Source organism: Dermatophagoides farinae, unplaced genomic scaffold (assembly GCF_024713945.1).
Source record: "Dermatophagoides farinae isolate YC_2012a unplaced genomic scaffold, ASM2471394v1 contig3, whole genome shotgun sequence".
Lineage (NCBI taxonomy): Eukaryota > Metazoa > Arthropoda > Arachnida > Sarcoptiformes > Pyroglyphidae > Dermatophagoides > Dermatophagoides farinae.
In genome coordinates, this window is record NW_027461518.1 from 292,813 (window position 1) to 301,889 (window position 9,077).

Below are 9,077 nucleotides of genomic sequence, written 5' to 3' on the forward strand. Positions count from 1 at the left end.
TTTTACAGAAAATTATGGTAATTATTTCTTAATTAACAATAAAAATTTTGATTGCGGCGGGTACAGTGATTTTTTCGAAATTTTATTTGATCGAAAACTTGAACTCACACAAGTTTACAAAAATCATTGCAGTATCGACTTAATCGAAACGTATAATACGTCAGTTGAAGTATTTTCTAATTCTATCAGTCCAGCCGCTAGATTTTTTACAATACTATCGGTGATATTGTTTGCTTATGTCAAAGCTTTCAATTTGGAAAATGAACTAGAAATTATTTTAGTTTTTTCAGGACTCGTGAGTAGTTTAATGCATATTTTGTGCAAGGAATTTCACAAATGTGTAGAAAAAAACGAAACTAAAAATTCAGAAAACATACTACTTTTAGAACTTTGCAGATCTTTTGATTTGTTAAAAAAAAATTTAATTTCACACTCATTTAAACCTAATTCTCGTTTGATGCAATTATGTAATAGTTTTAACAATACTTGGATTTATGATTCTATTGTTGAGTGGGTTTGTGCCAATTTAGAAAATGATGAAGTCAGTACAGTACAACTGAGTGAAACTCAAAAGTTACTCCACGCAAAAATTTTACAATTTCATTGTCCTTATATATTTGAAAATGAAAAAGAAGATTTACAAACAATTCACGAAATAATTATTGGAAGCGATAAAAGTCATGCCGGCTCGGTGAAAGTCAACAGTGGAAAATTGTTTTTGTTATATCGATGGGCTAAACTAAACGATTACGAACCTTTGATTTGGCCAGCTCAGAATTATGCAGCACCACCAATTGAGCTAAAACATTACTTAAAAAAATTTGATAGAATTGAATCACAAATTGAGGCGTTGCAACTGCTGCGCTGGGAATGGTTCAAGCGATTTAGTACTGAAGAACAAAAAATCTTAGCTGAGAAAAAAAAGCGAACACCTATTATTGGCCAATGCGATGAATCTGTTGTTGAAAAAATCAGAGTTTACTTATCTAACACCGACGACAATTTTTCTAACTTCTTCAATGACAACGAAAGTGAAACTGGTTTCTAAAATCCAATTTGAAATTTTATTTTAATTGAAAAATGAATCAAAAAGACACAAAAGTAAATTTTGCAAATACAAAGATTGATTCAATAATTAAATCAAATTAATTCTTATTTGAACCCCTATGAGTACAATATGAATGATTCAACTAGCGTTAAAAATATGAAAAACAGCCGCACGATGCGAGATAGGTTTAGCTGTACTACTTCCGGCGCTGACTCCGAACAAAACGCACATATCACTGTATGTATACGCAAAAAAGTGTTATTACCCTATGAAATAGATAAAAATGAATTTGATATTATTAAAGTTAATAGTCCAAACGATTTGATAGTAAACGAATTTAGACGTGAGTATAATGGAACTGAAAAAATAATCGAACATCCGTTCAAGTTTGACCGAGTATATGACGAGAACTTTACGAATGAAGCTATTTACAATGACTGTATTAAAATTTTAATTGACAGAATGTTTGAAAATGGAGGGTGCTGCAGTTGTTTTGCTTTTGGACAAACTGGTTCAGGTAAATCGTTCACCATGGTGGGCCCCGAAAAAAATTCCTTACTTCATAACGTATCGGAACATGATGGTTTATGGATAAAAGCTGGAGAAGAAATTCTAAACAAGCTGAAACAGTCTGAATTTGCGTGTTATGAATTGATGATGTCTTATTTTGAAATTCATTGTAACAAAGCTTATGATCTTCTGAACAATCACAATTTAGTTAGACCTTTGGAACACTTTGATAAAACCGTTATTGTCAAGGATTTGCGCGAAGTATTGATTACTGACAATGCTGTTCTCAGAGAATCTATTGAAACCGGCACTTTTGCGCGTTCTACTGCTGCTAACAGCAAAAACAATGTCAGCAGTCGTAGTCACGGAATAATGCAGTTTTCGGTACGTCTGAAAAACGAGAGTTTTTCTGAAGTTACTAAGCCTACGAACACTCGAAGTTCTCTCATAGAAAATCTGATGTCTAGAGGAAATAGCATTTCATGTTCAACTCCAGTTTCTCCTAAGTCCTTTATCAAGTTTGCTTTTATCGACTTAGCTGGTAGTGAGCGTGGAGCTGATTCTGTTTTTTTCGGAAGATCAGCCCAGAAGGACGGAGCAGGAATAAATCGCTCACTCTTGGCTCTTAAAGAGTGTATCAGGGCTATGGACCAAGGTAAAGGTCACATTCCATTTAGAGATTCAGAGCTGACTAAAATTCTTCGCGAATACTTCTTAAACCCAAAGGCGTACTGCATTATGCTCGCCAATATCTCCTCTTCAAATATCAATACGGATCAAACACTCAATACTTTGAAATATGCGCAACGTTTTATTACTTTGCGGGTAAATTCCACGCCTTGTTTAGCAAAAACGTTTGATATTCCAATCAGACAAAATTCAGCAAACGAATGTTTTTCTCAAATTCCTTCAACGCAGGTAGAAATTACGAACGAAAATGTCAGTGAAGAAAATAACAACACTTCGTTTTTTAACACGCTACATCAAAAAAAAGTTACATTAAACAGATCGACCATCAGTATTCCCGTCCAAAATTCTGAAAATTTGGTATCCTCTGATGTTTTCACTAAGAAAAAAATAATTGATCCTCAACCTTACTTTGCTGAAAGTTCACAAGACAACCTCAATGAATTCTTTGCTAAAGAAAACTTTACGCGAGCTTCTGTTGGAGCTATCTCTCATTTCGGTGGAAATGTATTTTGCCCCGCAACATCACATAATGAAAAGAAACAGCTAAATCAAGGTGACATTTTTGAATCTACGTTTTCATCCGACATGGAAAATTTCAATGACCTCGTAATTGACGGAAAAAAAATATCAAGAGAATACCTGTTATTGTTAAATAACTACATTCCAGTTAACAAAGTCTTTGAACTGCTTAATAAAACGCCAGGCGAGAATTTTCCTCTCAAAAGCTATAATATCAAAGACCACAACGAGTTTCGAGAAAAATACATTTCGAGTAGCGACCCAAGAGAAATTACCAATGGCATCAACTTAGTGTCACTGGACGTGTTGCAGAGTTATGAAAATTTTTTACAGGCGCAAAACTATAGTTTGCGTCACATCTTGGAGTTAAGTAGTTTACACGTTCGATTCTGCCGTATGCTTGAAGAAAACAACTTGATGATTAACTATTCGAACAAAGAGGGTTCCAACATTGAAACTCGAATTAGAAATATCGACGAAAATCTGATTCTCGTCTCTAAAAAGCTTTTAGCAAGGAACAGGACCATATGAGTTTGATCTTAGATTCTATAGATGAATTAAACACACTGCTTAGTTATTGGAAAGAACTAATTAATAAGCAACAAAAAATGTCAAGCGAAACATTAGAGATGTGCTGAATGTGACTGTTTTCCATACGGTTTGATATACACGATGTAGTCTTTTTGCGGTAAAAAACGAAACATTCGATCGTAACAGTACCAAGTCGACTTGCTCGGATCTAGTTCAGACTTGCCATTGTTCATGACAGCTTCGCAGTCGGTGCAATAGTCGTTGATTTCTCCGTCAACGCGTTTTTGCTTGTCACAAATAATTAAAAAATTTTCTAACACAATCCAATTTTTGTCGTTGAATACAGTTCCGGCAATTACTCTTTTATCAGGGTCGTACCATCGATTGACGTGTATCCTTTCCACGATATTATCATTCACCTCTTGATTTTTTTTTTTTGAATTCAGAGTCGTTTGCTTAAAAGTTATTGAGCCAAAATGTTTCACGGGCTTGGAGCGCCTTTCCGTCGTTGATGAAGAGACGGAAAGATTGTTGTAACCTCTTTCTGCAATCAACACTTCAGCATCTTTGTCTGTTTCTGCTTTAGTTTGTATGATCAGAGATATTAGAAAAAATTCTACAGCGCGCATGCCAGCGGAACAAAAATGCTAATTTAATTCCCACGCACTTCAAATATATTTGCGTCGGTGACTGGTTAATTTTCTTTTAAATTTGCTTTTTATACGTATGTTAAATTTTAATATTTCACTCAGCGATTTAATTTTGGTCAGTAAATAAGCTGTCTGAATTTATGTGTGATTTCGGTGACGTTGAACGAAACCGTGGACGGTATGGATTTGAGCGTTTCGGCTATTTGGTTGTAAAAACTCAGAAATACAGTTTTTCCGTACAAAAATTTGTTGATGGTATCGTTGGACCTTTCGTGCAAAATTGAAGTTAACTGGTCTAGGGCCTCTATGGCTATCAAAAGCAAATTGTCGCTGAAAACGGGCCCCCAACCGTAAATCTTAGGAATTATGATCGTGCAGTGCGCCAGCTTCAACAAATAGACCATGATTTTGTTTTCAATACACAAGTTCTCGATGTCGATGTTTTTGATATTGTCGAACGCAAACATCCTAATTTTGCTGTTAGAAATGTCTTTAATTACGGCTAGGTATGTCAGCTCGTCTGGCAATGTTGCGGCACTCAGCGACAGCTCGCAGCGGTCGCATTTGCAAAAGAACAGTTTGGTGGTTTGCAAAATTAAGGAGCGACACCCAGGGGAAGCACACAACAGGGTCTCATAGTCCAAATAGCTGATAGTCAGCGGATCGTGGGCGGAAATATTTTTCAGCGTCTTTCCGACCATTCTTTCTGACTTTGCGTCGTACATCAGAAAAACATTCGGATTACATGAGTGGGCCGTTTTTGACACTTTGGCAAACAAAGCGATACGGTTGTCGCTAATCATGTGACTATTGGAAATGAAAACTACGCAAAAGACGTAGATCTTATGTTCGTCGAGCTGCAAGTTGCACTTTTTGACGAAAGTGACTATGTACTCTTTTATTAGAGACACGCCTTGCAATGGGCACGTGTCGATGTCTGGGCAGTAGTAGTCGTCGAGGTCTAGATCTTTGCTGTCGAGCCCTTCTTCAATATACGCGATTATGCAAATCTGCAGCATATGAAAAAGCGCTTGATAATCTTCTCCCCATTGATCTATTTTCTGGTGCGTCAGTACGGACGCCAACTTGTTGTATTTGCTTGGATAGTTAGATTTTATTGTAAAATCAGCTGTCTCGTTGAAAATTATCGTGCCCTCTGTTAAACCGATTGTTGAGCACAAAGTTCGGCCGCCATAGCTGTCTTTATACGTATATGCTAGATTTTGAGATTCTTCCATGTTTCATTAGTTTTCTTATTTTAGTTCATTAATAAAATATTTGCTAGTTGGGTGAAAAAAAGAAAAAAATTCTCATAATTAAAAATAAGTAATCTCCACCAGTCACAAAAATATAAAAGAGAGCGCTAATAATCCGTAAACTCAAACCGGAATCGTAACTTCTTTTGCTTCGTTTTTCGGCGCAGAGTTGGTTAGCGTTTTGCAATCTAACTGGTGCTGCAAATAGCTCGCAATTGTCTCGAAAATGTCGATCCATTCCGTCACGTTGAAGTCTTCGCTGTTGAGACAGAAGTATTTGCAAAACAGCGTGTGATTATCTATCAATTCGTTTTGTAGACAAAATATCGAATTAACTCGCGCGTTGTACGATTCAAGCTGTTTGAACTGTCTGGCCAACGTTTCAAAAGACACAGAACCAGCTTTGATTACGGACAGGTGTTTGTGCGTATCTCTTAGCTTGTTTAAAAGTTCTTTTATGCTTTGGACTGCGATTTTAATGTAATTTTGAGGTAGGTTCTTCACGAGCAAGATGTCTGCAATGGCGTTGCACACAAGCGTTTCAAACTCTGATTTTTCGAGTAACGACTGAATTGCCAAGTGGAGCTGTCTTTCTGACTCAGAATGCGCACGGATGATTTCCCGTATCCGGTCCAGTTTGATGGCCTCGTTCTTTTTAATTTTGTCTCTTAAGCTCGGCGACTCGTTGAGTATTACGCTGCACAACAGATTTATCATCACTTTAATGGGTTTGGAACTCATGGTGCGCTTGAATATGTCGTTTATGATGGTGATGAACTCGTTGATCTGAGCTATTGTTTCGTCGAAAGTTATTATGAAGTAGTGCGCACGAAGGATTTCAAGTAAATTGGGAATTCGCAGGCACATCAACATTTTCGAGTCTAAAGGCTTGAAGTTATTCTGTTCTTCCTTGGAATACTTGTGGGCTCGCTTTAATTCTTCGTGCAGCGGGTAAAGCTGCAGCATGTAATTCGTAACTTCAGGCGTCAGTATATTGGGGTTCATTGTGGATATGATGTTCTCAATATTGTTGAAGTCTAAGTTATGGATCACCTTTTCGTTTTCAATTAGATAGTTAATTCGTTCTTCGTCTTTGATGAGAATCGAATAGTCTCTGCAGGTCAAGTGCGGCGAAGAAAAATTCTTCATTACGTTAGCCTCGTCCACAGGCGTTTTGTCAATGACACTTCTGAACCTTCTGAACCGCTTTTCTCCAATTAAGATCGGAAAGTTCTGGTTCGTCTGCTGCTTTCCTTTAGATTTGCGCACAAACGACTCCAACTGGGTGTACTCCTGCTCCGTTATAAGCCCATCGCGTTTAAGCTGGTTTATGCTTCGTTTGCCAATGTCGACTTTCTTGAGTTTGAGACGCTCGCTGATCATTGTTACTAGGTCTATTATTTCTTGAGACAACGTTTGATCGTAGAAATAAGCGAGAGACGTAGACTGTTTTTGGATCTGTTTCAAATTCTTTTTATATATTTTGGCGTAGGTAGTCGCTAGTTCAGTAAGCGAAGTTAAATTTGAATTAACGTCGTCCAAAGTATTTTTAATATCTTGATTAATCTGAATCATGGACGCTTGAGACGCATTTGTCTTGCTTTGTTTGGAACTGTTCAACTCCATGTACACGGCTGTGACAGAAATGGCGTTGTTGCTGATTTTCGGATTGCTCGTCATCTTGTTCTCATGTAACAATCCCAACCTTCTCAAAACGTACTCCGCTTGCGAATAGTTACCGAAGTTTTTTGTGCCACTTGCATACATACTACAGTTTAGTCTTCCAAACTTGGCAATAAAAGACAGGGGAGGTGAATAAGTCCCTAAGCCGCTCGAACCGTATGAAGGAATCAATTTTTCTGGCTTAAAACCCAAGTATTCTTTAATCTGAGGGTATTTGAGCAGAGACTTATTGTAAATGTCGATGTTCCATAAAGGAAAGTAGTAATCAGGATTCTGAAACGGTCCAAAGTCGTATCCAGTCTGTAAACCCAACAAGGTTTGGCAGTAAGACTTGAAAGCATCAGACTTTTTTAACTTGTCTGAACTACCCATTCCGTATAGTGCACCTAAAAAGGTTCATTCAGATAAAAAATCATAAAGCCCTTTTTCTTCATCGCTGTTGATTTCGATGTTGGCTGACGAAGTTTAGTTTTAATTTTATTCTTTGATGGCGAAACATTAATTAATTTTTGAATTTATAGCCAGTAATAATTACAGCCGTGTCTTTCAGTGAGACAGGTCGGTGCTAATGGGTTCGTTCGATAATCACTCTGTTGCTGTTATTGGAGGGGGGCTTGCTGGTTTAGCAGCCACCAAGAAACTGTTTGATAAATATTTTCAAACAGAAAAATATTTATCAAACAACACTAAATTAAAAGTAGACCTGTTTGAGAAGGAAAAAAAATATCGGGGGGTTAATTTTGTCTCACGTTCAAGATCACCAAAAAAACATCAAACAACTGATTCCAAACTATCTAGAACAGATCAAAGCACAGATAGCAAAAAAACCAGAGCATCTAAGCTTCAACATATACAATAACTGTGAAGTCGGAAAGGCTATTCCGTTGAAAACGTTAGCGCAAAATTACAATGCCGTTATTAACTGTAGTGGCTTGATGAGACATGTAAATGTGCCCTTTTATGAATTTCACGAAAACGCTCCGGTATTGAACGGAGTAGATTTGTGTGGCTACATTGCGCAGTTAAAATCGAGAGACAAGTCAATAGATCACAACCACAAATATATTGAACAAAATTTAATCGCGTTGCTCAATAAAATAAAAAATGGGAAACTAACCATTGTTGGCTCGGGAAACGTTTGTTTGGAAGTAATATTAATATTACTTTCCTCCAACACTTACGAAACTTTCAAACAAAACCTGCCGCCTGACGTAAAAGCCGCATTTGAACAATTCAAAGCAAATCCGTTAAAAGAAATAACCATCGTCTCTCGGTCTACGATTTTAAATTCGAAATGGAGTCTTTCTTTGCTGCGACAAACATTTCGCGAGTGTAACTTGAAAATAACTATGCCAGGCGATATAGCTCCAATGCCAAATAATCGGCTAGCAAACAGACTAATCAACTTATTTAGAGATAATTCTGGAGAACCAAGTAACAACGAAGTTAGAGTATTTATTCACGAGAATAAAATAATTAAAAAAATTGTAAAGAATGACGAAACGTATAATTTAGAACTCGAGTCATTCAATAGTCCAGATCCTGGTAAAATAAAATATTTATCGACACATGGAATTGTTATGGCTAAAGGTTTTGACGGAAGCAGACATGCATGGCTAGATGAATTAATGTCTTTATGCCGTATCAATAAAATACCTTTTGTAAGCGCCGGATGGAGCAATCTCGGCCGGGGAACCGTGACAGATACTATCAATGATTCGTCCTGCGCGGCAGAACGGGCATTAGCAGGTCTGTAGTAAGAGACACACGATACGCAAACAACAGTTTGTTCTCCAGGAAAAATTGAATCAGAAAATTGTTTTGAGTTTCGGTTCAGAAAGTTTGTATTGAGAATAATTGAAACATGAAATACTTTTTAATATTATGGTCAATAATTCTACGAAAGTGAATTCTCTATTCTTATCCAAAAAGAAAATGAAGATAAACCAAATGACTTGGGTCAATTCTTGCCCCAACGTTTTAGTTATTTTATCCATTTCATAGCTGATGATTTTAAATATTGTTTTCTTGAAAACTAAAAAAATGATAAATATGGCTCGTAGTTTGGATGGCAATAACGTGTTAGTTACAAGTGATTGACGTAAAACGAAAAATTGAAAATAGATAACACTTGACAATACAACAAGGTTAGAAAGTTGTTCCTTTAATATCTTCACCATCGCAATTTCT